This window comes from Haliotis asinina, chromosome 2 (assembly GCF_037392515.1).
Source record: "Haliotis asinina isolate JCU_RB_2024 chromosome 2, JCU_Hal_asi_v2, whole genome shotgun sequence".
Taxonomy (NCBI): domain Eukaryota; kingdom Metazoa; phylum Mollusca; class Gastropoda; order Lepetellida; family Haliotidae; genus Haliotis; species Haliotis asinina.
Window position 1 is genome coordinate 52,339,163 of NC_090281.1, and position 19,976 is coordinate 52,359,138.

The window sequence follows — 19,976 nt, forward strand, 5'->3', positions numbered from 1 at the left end:
ATGTGCAAATATGGTAAAAGGGTTTAGTGTAAAGTTTCGTTTAGAATTCACCAATTTCCACTGAGTTTTATCATTTAGTGAACTCATGACAATAATCTTTTCAACGTTACGAATTTGTTTTACAATACATCTGTTCATATGTAAACATGTATGCATGTATGTATGTAGTTCCCCGGGTATAGTGACATGAACAGAAATCAGAGAATGCTTGGCGTGTTGTACAAAAGCAAATGTTTTCACACAGCTGAAAATACTGCGATTAATTTTATCTTTCTCATACTAGTTTTAATTCTGTCTGATAGAGTACTGTCCTTTGGCGGCAGGTTTTATACCATACACATGTTTCTCATCAGATATGTTCTTATCACGATATGGCTGAAACATTGCCGATGTGACGTGAAGTCCTCACTTAGTCACTCACTCAATCACTCATAGAAGCATAATACATGTACACAAAATAGATTTCTGAAAAATCGAAATGCTGTAATTTATCTGCATTATATAACGCCCAGATGACGACTCTTACGCAAAAAAGTCGACATGCCGTTGTTTTCAATTCTTTGGTGTTTCGATTCAGACATTCTGAATTCTGAAAGTATCACAAACCGTTAGGTTACACCAGAAACGTCAACATGTTTCATTCACAGTCACATTATCCTGACATCTTATACTTATAACCATGACAGCATTATGTTTATAGCGTCTACATATATAGTCTCCATATTTTCAGTCCTTGATATAATCTGTCGGAATGCGTCCATTTAAGCATTTCTTTCACAGATATGAACACAAGCTGGTACGAATCAGGACACTCACATGACACCTTATCTTTGGGAGATCTCTTATATAAAACTAGGTCTCACTGCCTACATCAAAAACAACATGCCTTTCACGTCTGTTGTATGTCTTCTTTTGGTCACGGTTCTCTGTGAGTGTGCAGAGAAACCTCACATCATATTCATAGTTGCTGATGACCTTGGATGGAACGATGTCGGATTCCGGAATCCTCAAATGATCACCCCTAACCTGGACAGACTGGCCACAGCGGGAGTCATCCTCAACTCTTCTTACGTCCAGCCTCTGTGTTCTCCCTCCAGAAACTGCTTCATGTCAGGATATTTCCCTTATCACACAGGACTGCAAGATGGCGTCATATTGGTAAACGAAGCAAAACATCTACCCGCCAATCTCACAACAATTCCACAGAAACTGAAACAACTTGGTTATGATGCTCACATGGTTGGAAAGTGGCATCTTGGTTTCTGTAACTGGAAATATACACCCACAGAGAGAGGCTTTGACTCCTACCTTGGATATTACTGTGGTGCTGAGGATTATTTTAACCACTCGAGACGGGGAGGTCCTGGTGAAGTAGGACTGGATTTTCGTTATAACAAGACGGTCTATAGAGACGCCAATGGAACGTACTCTGCACACGTGTTTGCGGACAGAGCTGTTGAAATCATTCGGAACCATGACAACAATAAGCCACTTTATTTGTACCTTCCATTCCAGTCTGTACATGCACCTCTAGAAGTTCCTCCTGAATACGAAAACATGTACAAGAACATAGAGACCATAAGCAGAAGGATCTATTGTGGAATGGTGAGTGCTTTAGACGAAGCTGTTGGTAATATCACGAGGGCATTAGAAGAAAAAGGTCTCATGGACAATCTATTGTTGGTCTTTACAACTGATAATGGTGGTCCTACATATACAGCATCTAATAACCTGCCTTTGCGGTGAGCCAAAAATACTCTCTGGGAAGGAGGAACGAAAGGAACGGGATTCATCTACAGTAAAACCCTTCTCAAGAAGACAGGCTACCTCAACACTGGAATGATGCATGCTGTGGACTGGTACCCGACATTGGTGGAGCTGGCTGGTGGAGAGAACACCGATCCCAACATGGACGGAGTCAGTCAGTACGACATGCTCATCAATGGTGGACCGAGCAAGCGAAATGAGTTCGTCTACAACATCTATGACGAGAGGGAAGCCGCTGCAATCAGGTACGGAGATCTCAAACTCATGCAAGGGAGTCCAGGAACTCACAATGGTTGGGCTCCTTTGCCACATTTGGGAATCGATGAACGTGTCTATGAAGCTGATAACCAGAAGTTCCCTCCCTTCATGCTCTACAACATTACTGCAGATCCAACCGAACACTTCGACCTCTCAGCCAAGTACCCTGAACTTGTGGACATGATGAAGAAGAGGCTGGAGAACTGGAAGAAATCCCGTGTTCCGGCACAAGACCCTTCACCTGTTCCAAGAGCGAACCCAAAATACTATGGAGGAGTATGGAGTCCTGGGTGGTGTTAGTATGTAGTATGGTTGGGTACATGGTCAGGTGGAAATGTAGTTTTTTTTTGTATATTACCCTGCAGCTTCTGTGTATATAAGCAAATACTTTGACGATGCCAGGTAAGATGAGTACGATATGAAACCGCCCATGTATCACTCACAGCAAATAAATGATACAACTCTGGATGTAAAATTGTTTGCACATGAAATTTCCAAATTTCAACTTCATTTATTATATTTCTTGGCCCGTGAAGGTCCGTGGTAGAATAGGCCTTCGGGAACCCATGCTTACCATAAAAGGCGACTGTGCTTGTGGTGAGAGACTATTAACGGGATCGGGTGGTTAGGCTCGCTGACTTGGTTGACACATGTTATCGGTTCCAAATCGCACAGATCGATGCTCATGTTGTTGATCACATTGCCGCCATATAGCTGAAATATTGCTAAGTGTGGCGTAAAACGCAACTCACTCAGTCACTCATTATATTTCTTGGTTGTGTCGGCCATCCACAGCCGATGGTAAGTGCCACCAAAGCAGTCAACGCCTAACACCTTCATTAGTTCCCGTCACGATGACGCACCAGAGAATAGCTGAAATAATTTACTTAAAGACGGTTTCAAACCCAACTCCCTAGCCCATGGCAAACATCTTTGACGTGAGTTTTATGTATATTGTAACAGAAGCAGTGTAATGTCAACTGAAGATGTAATTTGGATGATGTGTATTCGTAATTTCCTGTTTGAAAAGCGTTTGGGTAAATTGTTGAAAACGGGTAACAGGTCAGTTATTACACTTAATATTAATTTATCCCAACTGACCCTTAAGCGATGATGGATCCATATACGTAATTATGGATCCAGATACGTAGTTATTGGTCTACCGAAACACAAAAAAGGATCCATCACTGCGTATCTGGATACATCGTTATGGAAGAATTCCATTCATTACACAGCGTATATATGCACGAATATAAAGTGACAACGAATTTAAATACCAGACTGTAAATCAGCTTGGTCATTCATCTTTCCATTTCAAGCTAACCTTTAGCCTTCTCCAACACCTCGAACGAATACAACAGATTGTATAACAAACTCGAGTTTTATGACAAAATATTTAAGTAGATTCATGCTATACTTGACACATTGTCACACAGGATGTAATCATGGTGTTATCATTGTCCGTACACATGTAGCAGGTATAGTAGGGCACGGTTACTTGTTGTTTCCATGGTTACTGACGATGGCATGCAAGGAAGCGCAGGCACAAAGCATAACTAGATGGCGTGTATATTAGCAGGAAAGACTAAGAGGATGGGTGCGGCTTTGTATTAACCACTCCTTACCTCTCCAGAGTTGATCAGTCATACGTAACTGAAGTCGGAATTGGAAGCATTTGGGAACCGTTGAACATCGCTTACACAAATACGCACAGAGAGAGTGGTGGTGGTAGACAAACAGAAAGACAGGCGGAAAGACATGCAGGCAGACGGGCAGATAATCGCATTAAACATAACATTGATAACATTTCATTTGTGATGTACTAGTAATGATTGAGTATGGTTTTACGTCGCTCAGCAATATACTAGCTGAGTGAAACTCTGTTGGTAATCAAGGCTGGACAAGACAATCCAGAGAATACCAAAAGAAGGTATTCTAGGTAACTGATGTATGATGACATGCACTGCCCAAGGAAGTGAGTCTGACCACCCGATTCCGTAAGTCTCTGGAGTGAAGCTGATAACCAAACGTGCCCTCCCTTCATGCTCTACAACATTACTGCAGATCCAACCGAACACTTTGACCACTAAACCAAGCACCCTGAATTTGTGGACATGATGAAGAAGAGGCTGGAGAACTGGAAGAAATCCCGTGTTCCGGCCCAGGATCCGTCTCCTGTTCCAAGAGCGAACCCAAAATACTGTGGTGGTGTGTGGAGCCCCGGGTGGTGTTGACACAAGCTACGATGGGATTCACATTAAGTATTCAAGAAATAGCATACAGTATATTTTGCATTTTCTTTCTGCAAATGATATTGGAATAGACTGCAACTTTGTTTGAAAATGTATGAACGTAATAAATCGTGTAATGATACATGCTTTTGAGTCATGATATTACCTGTTGTTTTTTCATGGCGTGCACATTCTCGTTTGACGTAAGAGGCGACCAGAAGCATTGGATTCCAGAGCGTCACTAACATAATACAGCGTCCTACAGGGCATGTTATGTTTACGTGTATACCGACATCAATGGTAAAAGTGGCTTGAAAGCGAGCACTTTGACCACTAGACTACCTCATCGCCTCTTGATACTTTGTTAAATATCTGATGAGAATTTGAGATGATATCCCTTTTTAACAAACATTTTGCCAGTGTAATGGTGGATCGCATTAACTTAGGTCATGCACAGTTGTGGTCATTAGACGCGCTTCCATCTGTGGGTAGAATAGTTATTAAGTTTCTCACTGGCCCTGAAAATTGCCTTTGATAGTTTAGTCTGGGGTGGACTTTACTGCCCCATGAAACTGACATGCTGTGAAATATCTTCAATATCTTTCAAAGTAGAGGTGGTTAGATCAACCCACTCAAAACACGCTCACATCCAAAAGAAATAGGTTCCCGAATGAATTCATTGTAACGTTGACAGAGCTCAATGGCGGTGTGCATGGCAACTACTCTTCGCACTGCTGTACGTGTGTTCAGTCGTTTACAACATGTACAAGATATCAAGGACACAACTCTTCAACTGATAACATTAACGCAGTTCTAGCTGAAGGTATCACTTTGAAGCAGCTATAAAATATGAAACTGTTCCTAGCCACGCAACACCTAGTGTGCATGTCGAGTTTAAACGTCGGTTCATGAATTCCAGTCTTAAACGTATATCAAAGATTATTTGAAGTTTCAGACATATTTCATAGAATCTGAAGACAAACTCTCCACTAAAACTATATCTTATTGTAGAGATGGGGGTCTTTAAAAATGTTGTGAGAATGTTAATATCTTACGACTATAAACTGAAGTTCTTTTGACTTAACGCGTTTGGAAATTATGACATTGAGGACTAGAAGAATGTGATTCTGCATCACATTCACTGTTACTTATGATGCCAACATCGCTTCGCGTCGGCAGAAAATTATATCATTGTCGGACACACGAACGCCAGCACAAAAGCCCTTGTTTCTGCAGTAGAAATAAAACATTTGTAAGTGCACCTTACTGGACCTTCTTGTTAAGTTCTTAGAATGTAAAGCTTCCAACCCAGAAAAAAAACCTTGAGCTACCCGAGTACCGGGTCCAGTTTATCATAAATAAATAAATGCGTGAATCTCTAGCCCAAAGCTGGAGAGTTGACAGGTATGAACATATATCACAAACACGTTGAAGACATTGCTGAGGGTCATGAAAAGTTGTAACTGACATATTTAATTATCCACTGCTGCTTGACAACTTTAGATGAGCCATGGCCTGACTAATGACCCCAATTTACATATATCGGAACGCCCTCTACAACATTCCATTTGAAACAAGAGGGAAAAACGTTGTCCTCTAAATATTGAAAAGTGCAATTTCCTCGTGCGATTCGTGTCGTGATGGTGTCTTGCTGAATTAAATCGTTCTACGAGACACGTGTTAAACAGTAGATTTACTGATTTCATGCCACTGTCAGCATGTATTGCACGTGCTTAATCGCTAATCTACCTGTAGCAACCAAGTGTATTCGTCCAGATGACTTGCCCCACCTAATTGTCACAAACGCGTTCACTGCTTTGGTTCATCTAATACTTGTCAAGCAGAAGTCAAAAACTGAAAGTCAATATTAAATTGCTGTATAAATGTTGCCATTGCTTCATGTATAAATATGTCATTATATGCTTTTGCCTGATGTATTAGTATGTCTTTATTTAATCAATAACTGCTCCACAACCATTTTTCAGTGACATTTTCATCACATTTTCATTTTAGTCAGTCAAGACAACAACACATCAGAGGTGATAACTCCTTCTAAAATCAAATGAAATCTCTGCTCAAAACTGAGTCCATTGTACCGATTGTCACTATGTTCTTACTAAAGGATATCGATGTTCCAGAGAGAGAAATGTAACGGCTGTAAATCCGGCATTCTTCATCTTGAAGGTGGGGACCAATTATTAGCAAGTATAGCCGCTATTGCAAAACCACTTTGTGAAACTTTGGCAAAACCTTCAAAGGTGGTTGAAGTACCGTAAAATAATAGTCCTCCGAGAAGGAACGTGAGTCCAATTTAATTCCAAATAATTTTCATTCTTCTGTGTTCTTGGTCGCAGTATTTTGTTAATTTTAACTCTTTGACTTTCTGACGTACATCCAACTTGAGGGACTGTGCAGTTAGCAGAAGTACCATGGTCCCTGGTGTGGTTGTCAAACTTTGGTTGCTGGTAATCTATGACCAATGTTATTTTGTATTGTTATCAGTGTTAATGTTCTAATGATTGTATACAAATTCCAATCTTCATCTGTGATTTGTAGTTCTTGTACTGTCATTCGTTAACAGAGTTTTAGTCATATATACTACCCACCGAAAGTTTAGACTCACTCAAAGGACTCTCTGTATGTCATTACGCGTGTATGCGCGCGCGCGCGTGTGTGTGTGGTTGCATCGAAGATGAATTTCTCCACTAACGTCGGGGCAGCTACTGCAAACCTTATGCAGATGAATTTCTCCACTAACGTCGGGGCAGCTACTGCAAACCTTATGCAGATGAATTTCTCCACTAACGTCGGGGCAGCTACCTCAAACCTTATGCAGATGAATTTCTCCACTAACGTCGGGGCAGCTACTGCAAACCTTATGCAGATGAATTTCTCCACTAACGTCGGGGCAGCTACTGCAACCCTTATGCAGATGAATTTCTCCACTAACGTCGGGGCAGCTACTGCAAACCTTATGCAGATGAATTTCTCCACTAACGTCGGGGCAGCTACTGCAAACCTTATGCAGATGAATTTCTCCACTAACGTCGGGGCAGCTACTGCAAACCTTATGCAGATGAATTTCTCCACTAACGTCGGGGCAGCTACTGCAACCCTTATGCAGATGAATTTCTCCACTAACGTCGGGGCAGCTACTGCAACCCTTATGCAGATGAATTTCTCCACTAACGTCGGGGCAGCTACTGCAACCCTTATGCAGATGAATTGCATGATGATCATGGATGAAATGTGCTGAAAAACATGTGCAAATATGGTGTGATGGTTTGGTGTAAACCTTCGTTTAGAATTCACCAATTTCCACTGAGTCTCATCATTTATTGAACTCATGACAATAATCTTTTCAACGTTACGAATTTGTTTTACAATACATCTGTTCATATGTAAACATGAATGCATGTATGTATATATGTATGTAGTTCCCCGGGTATAGTGACATGCACAGAAATCAGAGAATGCTTGGCGTGTTGTACAAAAGCAAAATTATTAATGTTTTGACACAGCTAACCTTGATTTTAATACAATATTCAAAATACTGCGATTAATTTTAACTTTCTCATACTAGTTTTAATTCTGTCTGATAGAGTACTGTCCCCTGGTGACAGGTTTTATACCATACACATGTACACATACACCATACACATTCTTATCAGATATGTTATCACGATATGGCTGAAACATTGCCGGTGTGACGTGAAGTCCTCACTTAGTCACTCACTCAATCACTCATAGCAGCATAATACATGTACACAAAATAGATTTCTGAAAAATCGAAATGCTGTAATTTATCTGCATTATATAACGCCCCGATGACGACTCTTAGGCAAAAAAGTCGACACGCCGTTGTTTTCGATTCTTTAGTGTTTCGCTTCAGACATTCTGAATTCTGAAAGTATCACAAACCGTCAGGTTACACCAGAAACGTCAACATGCTTCATTTACAGCCACATTATCCTGACATCTTATACTTATAACCATGACAAATTAGCATTGCGTTTACACCGTCCACATATATAATCTCCATATATTTTAGTGCTTGATATAATCAGTCGGAATACGTCCATTTAAGCATTTCTTCCAGAGATATGAACACAAGCTGGTTCGAATCAGGACACTCACATGACACCTTATCTTTGGGAGATCTCTTATATAAAACTAGGTCTCACTCCCTACATAAAAAACAACATGCCTTTCACGTCTGTTGTATGTCTTCTTTTGGCCACGGTTCTCTGTGAGTGTGCAGAGAAACCTCACATCATATTCATAGTTGCTGATGACCTTGGATGGAACGATGTCGGATTCCGGAATCCTCAAATGATCACCCCTAACCTGGACAGACTGGCCAAAGCTGGAGTCATCCTCAACTCTTCTTACGTCCAACCTCTGTGTTCGCCCTCCAGAAACTGCTTCATGTCAGGATATTTCCCTTATCACACAGGACTGCAAGATGGCGTCATATTGGCAGACGAAACAAAACATCTACCGGCAAACCTAACAACAATTCCACAGAAACTGAAACAACTTGGTTATGATGCTCACATGGTTGGAAAGTGGCATCTTGGTTTCTGTAACTGGAAATATACACCCACAGAGAGAGGCTTTGACTCCTACCTTGGATATTACTCTGGTGTTGAGGACTATTTTAACCACACGAGACGTCTCATTCATAGTGAACTAGGACTGGATTTTCGCTATAACAAGACTGTGTATAGAGAAGCCAATGGAACGTACTCTGCACACGTGTTTGCGGACAGAGCTGTTGAAATCATTCGGAACCACGACAGCAATAAGCCACTTTATTTGTACCTTCCATTCCAGTCTGTACATGAACCTCTGGAAGTTCCCCCTAAATACGAAAACATGTACAAGAACATAGAGACCATAAGCAGAAGGATCTATTGTGGAATGGTGAGTGCTTTAGACGAAGCTGTTGGTAATATCACGAGGGCATTAGAAGAAAAAGGTCTAATGGACAATCTATTCTTAGTCTTTACAACTGATAATGGTGGTCCTACATATACAGCATCTAATAACTTGCCTTTACGGGGAGCCAAAAATACTCTCTGGGAAGGAGGAACGAAAGGAACTGGATTCATCTACAGTAAAACCCTTCTGAAGAAGACAGGCTACCTCAACACTGGAATGATGCATGCTGTGGACTGGTACCCGACATTGGTGGAGCTGGCTGGTGGAGAGAACACCGATCCCAACATGGACGGAGTCAGTCAGTACGACATGCTCATCAATGGTGGACCAAGCAAGCGGAATGAGTTTGTCTACAACATCTATGACGAGAGGGAAGCAGCTGCAATCAGGTTCGGAGATCTCAAACTCATGCAAGGGAGTCCGGGAAGTCACAACGGTTGGGCTCCTTTGCCACATCTGGGAATCGATGAACGTGTCTATGAAGCTGATAACCAGAAGTTCCCTCCCTTCATGCTCTACAACATTACTGCAGATCCAACCGAACACTTCGACCTCTCAGCCAAGTACCCTGAACTTGTGGACATGATGAAGAAGAGGCTGGAGAACTGGAAGAAATCCCGTGTTCCAGCCCAGGACCCTTCTCCTGTTCCAAGAGCGAACCCAAAATACTATGGAGGAGTATGGAGTCCAGGGTGGTGCTAATATGTAGTATGTTTGGGTACATGGTCAGGTGGAAATGTAGGGTTTTTTTGTATATTACCCTGCAGCTTCTGTGTATATAAGCAAATACTTTGATGATGCCAAGTAAGATGAGTACGATGTGAAACCGCCCATGTATCACTCACAGCAAATAAATGATACAACTCTGGATGTAAAATTGTTTGCACATGAAATATCAAAATTTCAACTTCATTTTTATTATATTTCTTGGCCCGTGAAGGTCCGTGGTAGAATAGGCCTTCGGGAACCCATGCTTACCATAAAAGGCGACTGTGCTTGTGGTGAGAGACTATTAACGGGATCGGGTGGCTAGGCTCGCTGACTTGGTTGACACATGTTATCGGTTCCAAATCGCACAAATCGATACTCATGTTGTTGATCACATTGCCGCCATATAGCTGAAATATTGCTAAGTGTGGCGTAAAACGCAACTCACTCACTCACTCATTATATTTCTTGGTTTTGTTGGCCATCCAAAACCGATTGTAAGTGCCACCAAAGCAGTCAACGTCTAACACCTTCATTAGTTCCCGTCACCATGACACACCAGAGAATAACTGAAATAATTTACTCAAAGACGGTTTCAAACCCAACTCCCTAGCCCATGGCAAACATCTTTGACGTGAGTTTTAAGTATATAGTAACAGAAGCAGTGTAATGTCAACTGAAGACATAATTTGCATGATGTGTATTCGTAATTTCTTGTCGAAGAAACGTTTGGGTAAATTGTTGAAAACGAGTAACAGGTCAGTTATTCTACTTAATAATAATAATTTATCCCAACTAACCCTTAAGCGATGATGGATCCATATACGTAATTATGGATCCAGATACGTAGTTATTGGTCTACCGTAACACAAAAAAGGATCCATCAATGCGTATCTGGATCCCTCATTATGGAAGAATTCCACTCATTGCACAGCGTACATAAGCACGAATATAAAGTGACAACGAATTTAAATACCACACTGTAAATCAGCTTGGTCATTCATCTTTCCATTTCAAGCTAACCTTTAGCCTTCTCCAACACCTCGAACGAATACAACAGATTGTATAACAAACTTGAGTTTTGTGACAAAATATTTAAGTAGATTCATGCTATACTTGTCACACTGTCACACAGGATGTAATCATGGTGTTATCTTTGTCCGTACACATGTAGCAGGTATAGTAGGGCACGGTTACTTGTTGTCTCCATGGTTACTGACGATAGCATGCAAGCAAGCGCAGGCACAAAGCATAACTAGATGTCGTGTATATTAGCAGGAAAGACTAAGAGGATGGGTGCGGCTTTGTATTAACCACTCCTTACCTCTCCAGAGCTGATCAGTCATACGTAACTAAAGTCGGAATTTTTACATTTGAAGCATTTGGGAACCGTTGAACATCGGTTACACAAATACGCACACAAACACAGAGAGAGTGGCGGTGGTAGACAGACAAACAGACAGACAGACAGATAATCGCATTAAATATAACATTGATAACATTTCATTTGCAATGTACTAGTAGTGTAGCAGCCTCCTGCACAGACTGAGTATGGTTTTACGTCGCTCAGCAATATACTAGCTGAGTGAAACTCTGTTGGTAATCAAGGCTGGACAAGACAATCCAGTGAATACCAAAAGAACTGATCTAGGTAACTGATGTATGGTGACATGCACTGACCAAGGAAGTGAGTCTGACCACCCGATTCCGTAAGTTTCCTCTTATGACAGGTTGATGTATAATTATTGTCCTCCCGAGAGGGTACGTAAGTCCCAAAAACTTTCAAAGTCAATTTTGCTCAACCATACCTTTTAATCGTAGTATTACTGTTCTTGTACATTCTGACTGAATCTTCCTACCATCGCCAGCGGCTGAAGGGATGGTGTAAATCCAGCTAGGGTCATTGCAGGTAGCAAAAGAAATGTAAGTCCCCATGGTTCCTAACCGGTTTTTATGGTGTTTTGTCCAAATGGTGCTGTCGGTTTCAACTGGCCATACTAGTTTTACTGTAACTGTCATATTCTAGTTGTTTTACGGTCATTTGACGACAGGTTTTTTCAATATACACATATTCCCTTTCATTATGAAACATGTTCTTGTCCCCATATGGCTGAAATATTGCCGACATTTAATCTTCACTCACTCACTCACTCACTCACTCCTCTTACGACAGGTGTAAGTCGCTGAAGAACAGTTTGGACTCGATCTTCAAGGGGCTGGTTCCTAGTGTATCGTGCAAATATTCTACTTCAAGTTCTATGTCTACAAACAAAGGGCCATGAACAATGTGGAAAAAACTCGCACCCACCCCCCCCCCCCCCCCCCCCCCCCCTCTTGGGTTGCTTAAGACGCTGATGCGGCATTAAACACTATTCCTATGTTGGTTTACTACCTAGCCCTCCAGGACTCGATCCACAAATCATTCGTAATGTTGCGACCTGTCGTAACTCTGTAGTTTATCATTGACTTACGAACGCTTTTTGGATCGTGTCGCTCACTCTCTAGGTTGTCAATAAACATTTTCTAAACCTTATTAAGTCTTATACGGAATGCCACAAGTTTAAAGTCAGTAGTTTGTCATAACCTCTGATTTTTATTTCTAACAGAGGATAAAATCTTAAACATAAACAACTGTGATTACATCAACAAGGTGTAATAAACATGTGTTTATGCCTCAACGACAGTTTAATAGACCTCATGTCTAAATATTTAACCAGTATCAGCACTTTCAACAATCCATAAAACTGACCTTCTCGGCCCACAAAGTAGGGGACAGCTGTGCTTGTTACGTCACGCTTAGGTCAATGCCCTTTAACCCGTTGACCCGGAACCAGAAGGTGTAAAAAGGAAGTTACGTGTATCAATGACATCCGACCTTGGACAATGTATACTAATTAAGCTACCTTTGTACGAACTGTATACTTTCACCACTTGTCTGGATGCTAGGTAAACCTACGGGCTGTAATTGCCGCTCCTTAAGATGCGGGCCGGTTTAGGTAAATACGGTGACATACTCGGGTAGATTGATGGACGTATTAGCGAGCACATCAAGTGTCATTTGGAATAAAATAGAGGTAATTTATTTCCAGCCTAAAGCTGGAAAGAACACACGCACGAGCTAAATAAATAGCACATAAATATGCAATATTTAAAATATGTATAACATAAGTATGTAATGTAAAAACAAAGACTTCACACGGAAATTAAATTAATGTCGCATTTTAATCCTATAAATCATCAGAATCCTTGACCTGCGGTTCATTTCACAAGCAACCTTTACTAAGGTTAACATTAACTCCCATGTTTTATCATTGCACGAAGGTTACCTTAGTAACTTACGATGATCACATTAGTGCTTTGTGAAAAGAGGCTTGGTTTATCGCCGTTGAAAGAATAAATTAATCACACTATTGTCTGGCTCAAACCTCTTGAGTCACAAACAAAACATTAACACGCTTTCAGCTGGCTCTGAACATCTGCTAAAGCGGATCAGTGATTGATCTCGTCTCTTTGGCCTGTGTTTTTTATTAACCCTACTGTAAGTCTAGTGGTGTTAATAAGGAGTAAAATGATACTCATTGTTGCCAGAGATGGGTATCTTGTATTGCGGTAGATCCTTGCCACCTCAAGGAGATAAGTTGTAGCATCAAAGAGAGCGAAAATAACTCAGCTAAACACTGTAAGCTCTCTTGCACACACATTCGTATTTCGTCATTACGGTTAAACTGGAGGGCAGAGAACAGTTTTCATTTCAGCTGATTTTATCATATGTTTGATTTTCGGTTGAAAATATTTAAGTTTGCAATGTTGTATGAAAAAGATCAAATGTACTCGGGTTTAGTCAGAGCTCAAAGAATACGTCCTCTGCTCTTTTAAATACAGCTACGCTCGTATGCAGCACACAACAATCCCTGAACTTCTACACAGCAGTCGTAATTCTATATTAGATGTTCTGGCTGATCAGCCACTTAATTGTCTGGTCAGTTCATATCCCGTCATAGCGAGCGTACCCCAACGGGGTCTGTTCATACTTACTGTTTAGGCAAATCGTGTGAATGGCGAGTGTATGTAGGACAGGACACATATACGTTCTTCGCGAGTACTTACTCTCATTAATGACAGTTAGGGATCTGTTGATATACTTTTCACAACTATTTGCTCAATTCACCAAATGAAGTCTGTTTCTCAAGAGTCCAAGCTTGATAATCTATTCCACTGGTGGTATATATCTAATTTTTAGTACTGTGAGAGATAACAAACCGAACACTGAGACAGGCGGGAACAATGACATCAAAGTCACGACGTGACATATGGGCCCATTAAAGGTTAATTTTATATCAATAAACCTCTCACTGGAAGCAATTAAGCTGTCATTTTGGAACAAGATTTATCTTAAATCCACTCAATATGTACATTGAACGACCTAACCTGTACTCAATGACAGAACTGATTGACAGACCATAGTCATAACATGACATTCAACCACTGGAATTGCCATAGTGTAGCGTATCAAATTTCAAAGTCAATTACAGCTCCCTAAAAGTAAGGCGGCGAGATAACGTAACGGTCAAACAATCTGGCCATTGATGACCGTAGACGGACACAAACCCCGGGTGACATTATACCAGCGTGTGTCCCTGCTTTATGATTAGGACGGACGCACCTGCTGCCCTTTACTCCAGCTGTTAGGTCCGTGTCACGTGACATCATGAATAATTCAGTGATATTTACATTACATGATATATACACTGCTACCCAACAGTTTCTCACGCTAGCATGTACATGTACTTTGTGATAGACAAGTTAGGCTGGTGGGCATATAAAGAGAAGTCCGATCGCTCTGACAGTTTGTAATTCAACTGGAAATTAAGCTTGGTCCCATTTCAACGTTTCAAAGCTGGTGTTTTCTGTTTTTGTTTACAGTATATGTTGAGGTTACGTATAACGTGACTTAGCAATATACTTAATGTGTTCAATTCTCTCATGTTAGACATCGTGTTACCCACCATGCAGAAGATCACACCCATAACGCTTTTAAATTCCATTCAACGATGTTAATTCTAATCTTCATCATTTTATGTTTTGAGGTGTTTAAACTGCCAAGTCGTTGTTTTTATATAGATGGTTATAAAATAAACAACAAATGACTGGACATGTACATGGTGTTCAGTGTTGTCGTTAGCGTTTATGTGAGGTGCATATTTTGGAGTTTGGAAATCAATCTAGTGATTGATAGCACGAGCAAGGAACGATGCATCTGTCATACACCACTACAGTATTAAACTGGAATTCCTCAGCATCACTGAAAACAGAGGATTTTCCGAAATTCATACAGCTAATCGTGTTTTACTGCATGGTGAATGAGGGTGTATTGTTTTACGCAACGTTTGGGCAGGCTGTTTAACATGTATACAGGCAATGAATCCAAGATGGGAAACAAGATGAAGTAGAAAATGTTGAAGGTAACGGACGATGAGGAGAAGTTGGAGAAGAAAAAGAGAAGAAGACAGTAAGGAGAATGATATGGAAGAAATATAGGAAAAAGAGGAACGAGGAGGAGAAACGGAAGAATTAGGAGAGCAGGCGCGTAGCAAGCCGTCTTTTTTTCATGTAAGCCCAATGGGTTGCAAAGCTTTATGTTTAGATAGTATTCAGGGATTGCCCAACTTTCATATAAGGGTCATGTGTCTATAAGCCCGAGCTTTTTATAGTGGTAGCTGCGCCCATGCAGAGGGACGAAGAGTAAAGGAATAACGGTTAGGAAAGGGTAGAGGAGATGAAAAAGGAGGAGAAGAAGAAAGGAGATGAAGAGTGAGGGCAAGAGGAGGAAGGAATGTGGTTGAAGCGGAAGTAGGAGAAAACACTTACTTTATCAAATACTGTGGCAGTATAAATATTCAGCGAAAGTGTCAGACCATATAGCACAAAGAACAGACAACAGAACATTTACTCAAGCAACAATAAAACAAAATGCTTACACAACTGAAATTACACAGACGAGAAAAATCAGCTGTGATTTATATACTCTTACTCATAATCCTTCTAACTAATCATTAAGTAATGAAGTAACGAAGTGGCAAACGAATACACATCATAGGATCAAGTTATGGTCAATTAGTGTTATATACTCTAGGATAGTCCATGTTTTCACTGTACCCGCCCATATCAACTCCCCGACACCTCATCATAACCCCCAACAAACCTTCACGCCGCGGGGATATAATAAATAAATCGTCCTGCTACAATTTAAGTTTCATTTTTGGAGCTCAAGGATAACACCAATGACTGTTTGTGTCCCTGGGCGTTGTCATCTGTAGGCTTCAGTTACTGTCCTTCGGCTGGACATCGCCGACGGCGGTCAAGCTGTGACTGGACATAAAGTCCTGCCCTAAGCTCTTCCTAGTGTTCGTCTACATTTGTTTTATCTCAGAACATTTGTTTTATCTCAGAATGTCACAGATCACGGCTGATAGAAAGTTGACGCTTATGTTAATAATGACAGTAGATAAATTCGTGAGCATGAGTGCGTGCGTGTGTTTGTGTGTCCCAGGCCGTGATCTTGAGTGAACCAGCCACGTGTACTTTTTTTATTTATACTTCTCTTTTAAAATATTGATGCTTTTTTTATCTATTTTGTTTGGTTCTGTACTAGACGCAATCTACCTAAGTATCAGAATAATACAAACAGCTATAAAAAGTCGCCTAAATTTACAATGCACTGCAATCTAGAGACATTTCCATTCTATAGAAACTAGTGAAACAGGCAGTGTTAAGTGTCTCAGTCTCCAGCCACGGTCTGTGGTAAACCTGGGGACCAACCCATACATTACAAAGCCAACCCAGAAATCGGGGGACAATGTGATGTATTGCATGGTCAGAAGCGGGAGTTATCCCACCATTGCGTCATATGATTGGCAGATAGGGAGTTAATGTTGTCTTTTATGTCTTTTAAACGTTGGCTTCCACATAGTCGGTCAATGTCAATGCTAATGGACGCCATTTAAAAGTGTTGTATTGTCCCTAGCGACCGTTGTCAATGAATGAGTGGGTAGCTTTGATACTCTTTCTTTGACAGGAATTCCAATTAGTCGTATAATATAGTAGGTTTATATATATGATGTGTTCCAGAGACCTCGTTTCCAGGTATATTTGTTGTTGGGGTACCATTACGATGCAATTTTGATGGTTGGATTGTTGAAAGGCCAACTAATAGGCGAGAGGCATAATGGCAGCTCCAAGAACTGGATCTAGAAATACTGCCATGCGTTTTACACACTCACAGTTTGAACACCACAGGGCAATATCCTACACGCATTATACTCTTAATATCCCACATTCATTACTGACGCTCAATCACTTCAAAAGGTGAGTCAACATTAAGAATAAAAGAAATCAGAAGCCAAATATAACATCGTTATTGTGGTATTTAAGTATGTGGACGCCAAGGTTTCTGTTCGCTTTTCCTTGGGAGAATCAACGTTTTTAATATTAATATACGTGAAGTAATGCTGGATATTGCTCCTTAAACACTAGTGGAACAATATATACCAGTCTGTGTACCAGTCCATTCGGTTTATGAATCTGTGGGCGTAGGAAAAAGGTGTGTGTAAAATATAAACAAAATAAAAGCATTTGTAGAATGTCACGTTCAAATTAGGTGTCACTTATTTATTTAATCGATGTGTATGTATAGTTTGTAATACAACTAAACCCAGTTATATCCGTGTCCCGCAACCTCATTTTTACCTATAACTGACATTTTAAGAAATATATTTGGGATTTTCATTTATTCAGGTTCTTGATATAAATGTTTGGTCAAACAAACCATATTGCACATCACGTAATATTGTTTTTCGGGTAAAAGTGGTGTTTGGCATTCCAGTATGCGACAAGCCTATTTCAAAACTGATATGAAATATCTGCTGAAAGTCAGTTGTACATTTTCTATCAGTCTTGGCTTATGAATCACTAATTAGTTGTGAAATCAGGTGCTCGCGATTCGCGAACAATCCGGCTTATCCTGCTCCGCATGACGTACCGCTCACAAACACATGTACAGGCAAGTGAGTTGTTCGCCTGACCTATGAGTCTCTACCCGTACAGAACCTTTTTACAATCCTGATCTAGAATCAGTAACACTTGAGTGATGTCAGTGTATTGAACCCAGTTGCAGGTATCTGCAATGTACAGCCTACCCAGGAGTCAGGACAAGGCAAAGTATCAGCACCCTTTAGTGCGAACCAGAGAGTCGGGTTTATGTAATGCCGCTTTAAATAACATTCCAGTGATGTCACACAACATATTAATTATTATCATGACACAACGAATAACCAGTGGTAAGAATTATAAGGAGTAGGGGGTTTCTAACCCACGAGGCGTGTAATATACCCGTCTCTGCACAGTCCATAACGACTGCGACAACGGACCACCTTGGCCCAGTTCACCTCTCAGCCCCTCCCCATGTGCTTTATAACTATATCACATTATATAACGATCCCTTACATTAAAATACCAGCACTTACAAACCAATGTCGTTACACAGAGAGCACAGACCCTATGGTACTCCTGGCCATATGCACGTATCCTCAGTGCATGCTGACCTCGCATTTCCACGTTGACAAACAGCCTGCAGTCTGCATAATGGTTGTAAAATACATGAATATGATATATTCTATGTCATGACTTTTGTTACGGGTCAGTGGGTTAAGATTGACATAAGAAATAATGCTAAGAAGTGTGGGATAAAACAAACAGTATTGTTCGTTGTTATCCTGCTCAAATTAGTTCTTTCGGTTGTCTAAATATATTGGCCATCGTGGGTATAAGGGCACTTGCTGTCTCACCGGCAGGGACTTACGGAGAGAGAGACTGACGGTACTTGTTCAAGCAGAAAACTTCCCATGCATATTGCAGGTCGTGATTTGCTCCTTTCTAATGTTTATGTGTTACCTAATAGTTGAATAAACGTCAATGACATTTCTATGCTACCTGTCCATAAATTTATGATTTACACCATGTCTCTGCATAATAAAACAGATTGTGATTTGGTCTCGGTCTATTAGTTCTTAATATAGCGTACTCAAGAGGTTAAGAGTTGTGTCATGGCATAACAGCTACCATATTAACAAAGAAATAATCAGGCGCGTAATAAATGTTTGATGACCAAAACGACACTCTTGTCTTGATTGTTCCGGGACTTGGCTATCAATATTCCATGAATGGGCTTAAGTGAAGATGTTTTGTTACATCGCGTGGTTGATTGACAATACCATGTTGTGTGCAGGTGTAATATGTGTTTGGAGTGAGTGAGTATGTTTTTCTAAACAGCGTTTAGCAATATTTCAGCAGTATTACGGTAGGGAAATAGGCTTCACACATGTCAGGAATCGAACCCTGTTCTTCAGAGTAAGGAGAGGAAGCTTTAACCACTAGGCTACCCCTCCACCCCAGTATGTGTCTGGATCATGTTCAGGTGTAGTGTGTATTTTGATTGTGTTCAGGTGTAATATGTGTCTGCATCATGTTCAGGTGTAGTATGTGTCTGGATCGTGTACAGGTGTAGTATGTGTCTGGATCGTGTACAGGTGTAGTATGTGCCTGGATCGTGTACAGGTGTAGTAAATGTCTGGATCGTGTACAGGTGTAGTATGTGTCTGGATCGTGTACAGGTGTAGTATGTGTCTGGATCGCGTACAGGTGTAGTGTGTGTCTGGATCGCGTACAGTTGTAGTGTGTGTCTGGATCGTGTACAGGTGTAGTATGTGTCTGGATCGTGTACCATTGTAGTATGAGTCTTGATGGCGTATAGATGTAGTGTGTGTCTGGATCATGTACTGGTATAGTATGTGTCTGGATCGTGTACAGCTGTAGTGTGTGTCTGGATCATGTACAGATATAGTATGTGTCTGGATCGTGTCCATGTATAGGATGTGTTAATGTAAAAGGTATGTTTAACTCAGGTGACATAAATTCACTTCGCATGATATTTTCATTTATGCGAAATAATTAAGAGTGTGAATGATTTACAGTCATGTAGCCTACATAACATTTTCTTTGTGCCATTAGGCC

General features: G+C 40.7%; 2 pseudogenes; both read left to right on the forward strand.

The window, feature by feature from the left end:
* The first annotated feature begins 903 nt into the window (after positions 1 to 903).
* On the forward strand, positions 904 to 2,325 carry LOC137272672 (arylsulfatase B pseudogene; annotated as a pseudogene).
* A 6,149-nt stretch (positions 2,326 to 8,474) lies between these two features.
* Positions 8,475 to 9,902, forward strand: LOC137272673 (arylsulfatase B pseudogene; annotated as a pseudogene).
* Positions 9,903 to 19,976: the final 10,074 nt, after the last annotated feature.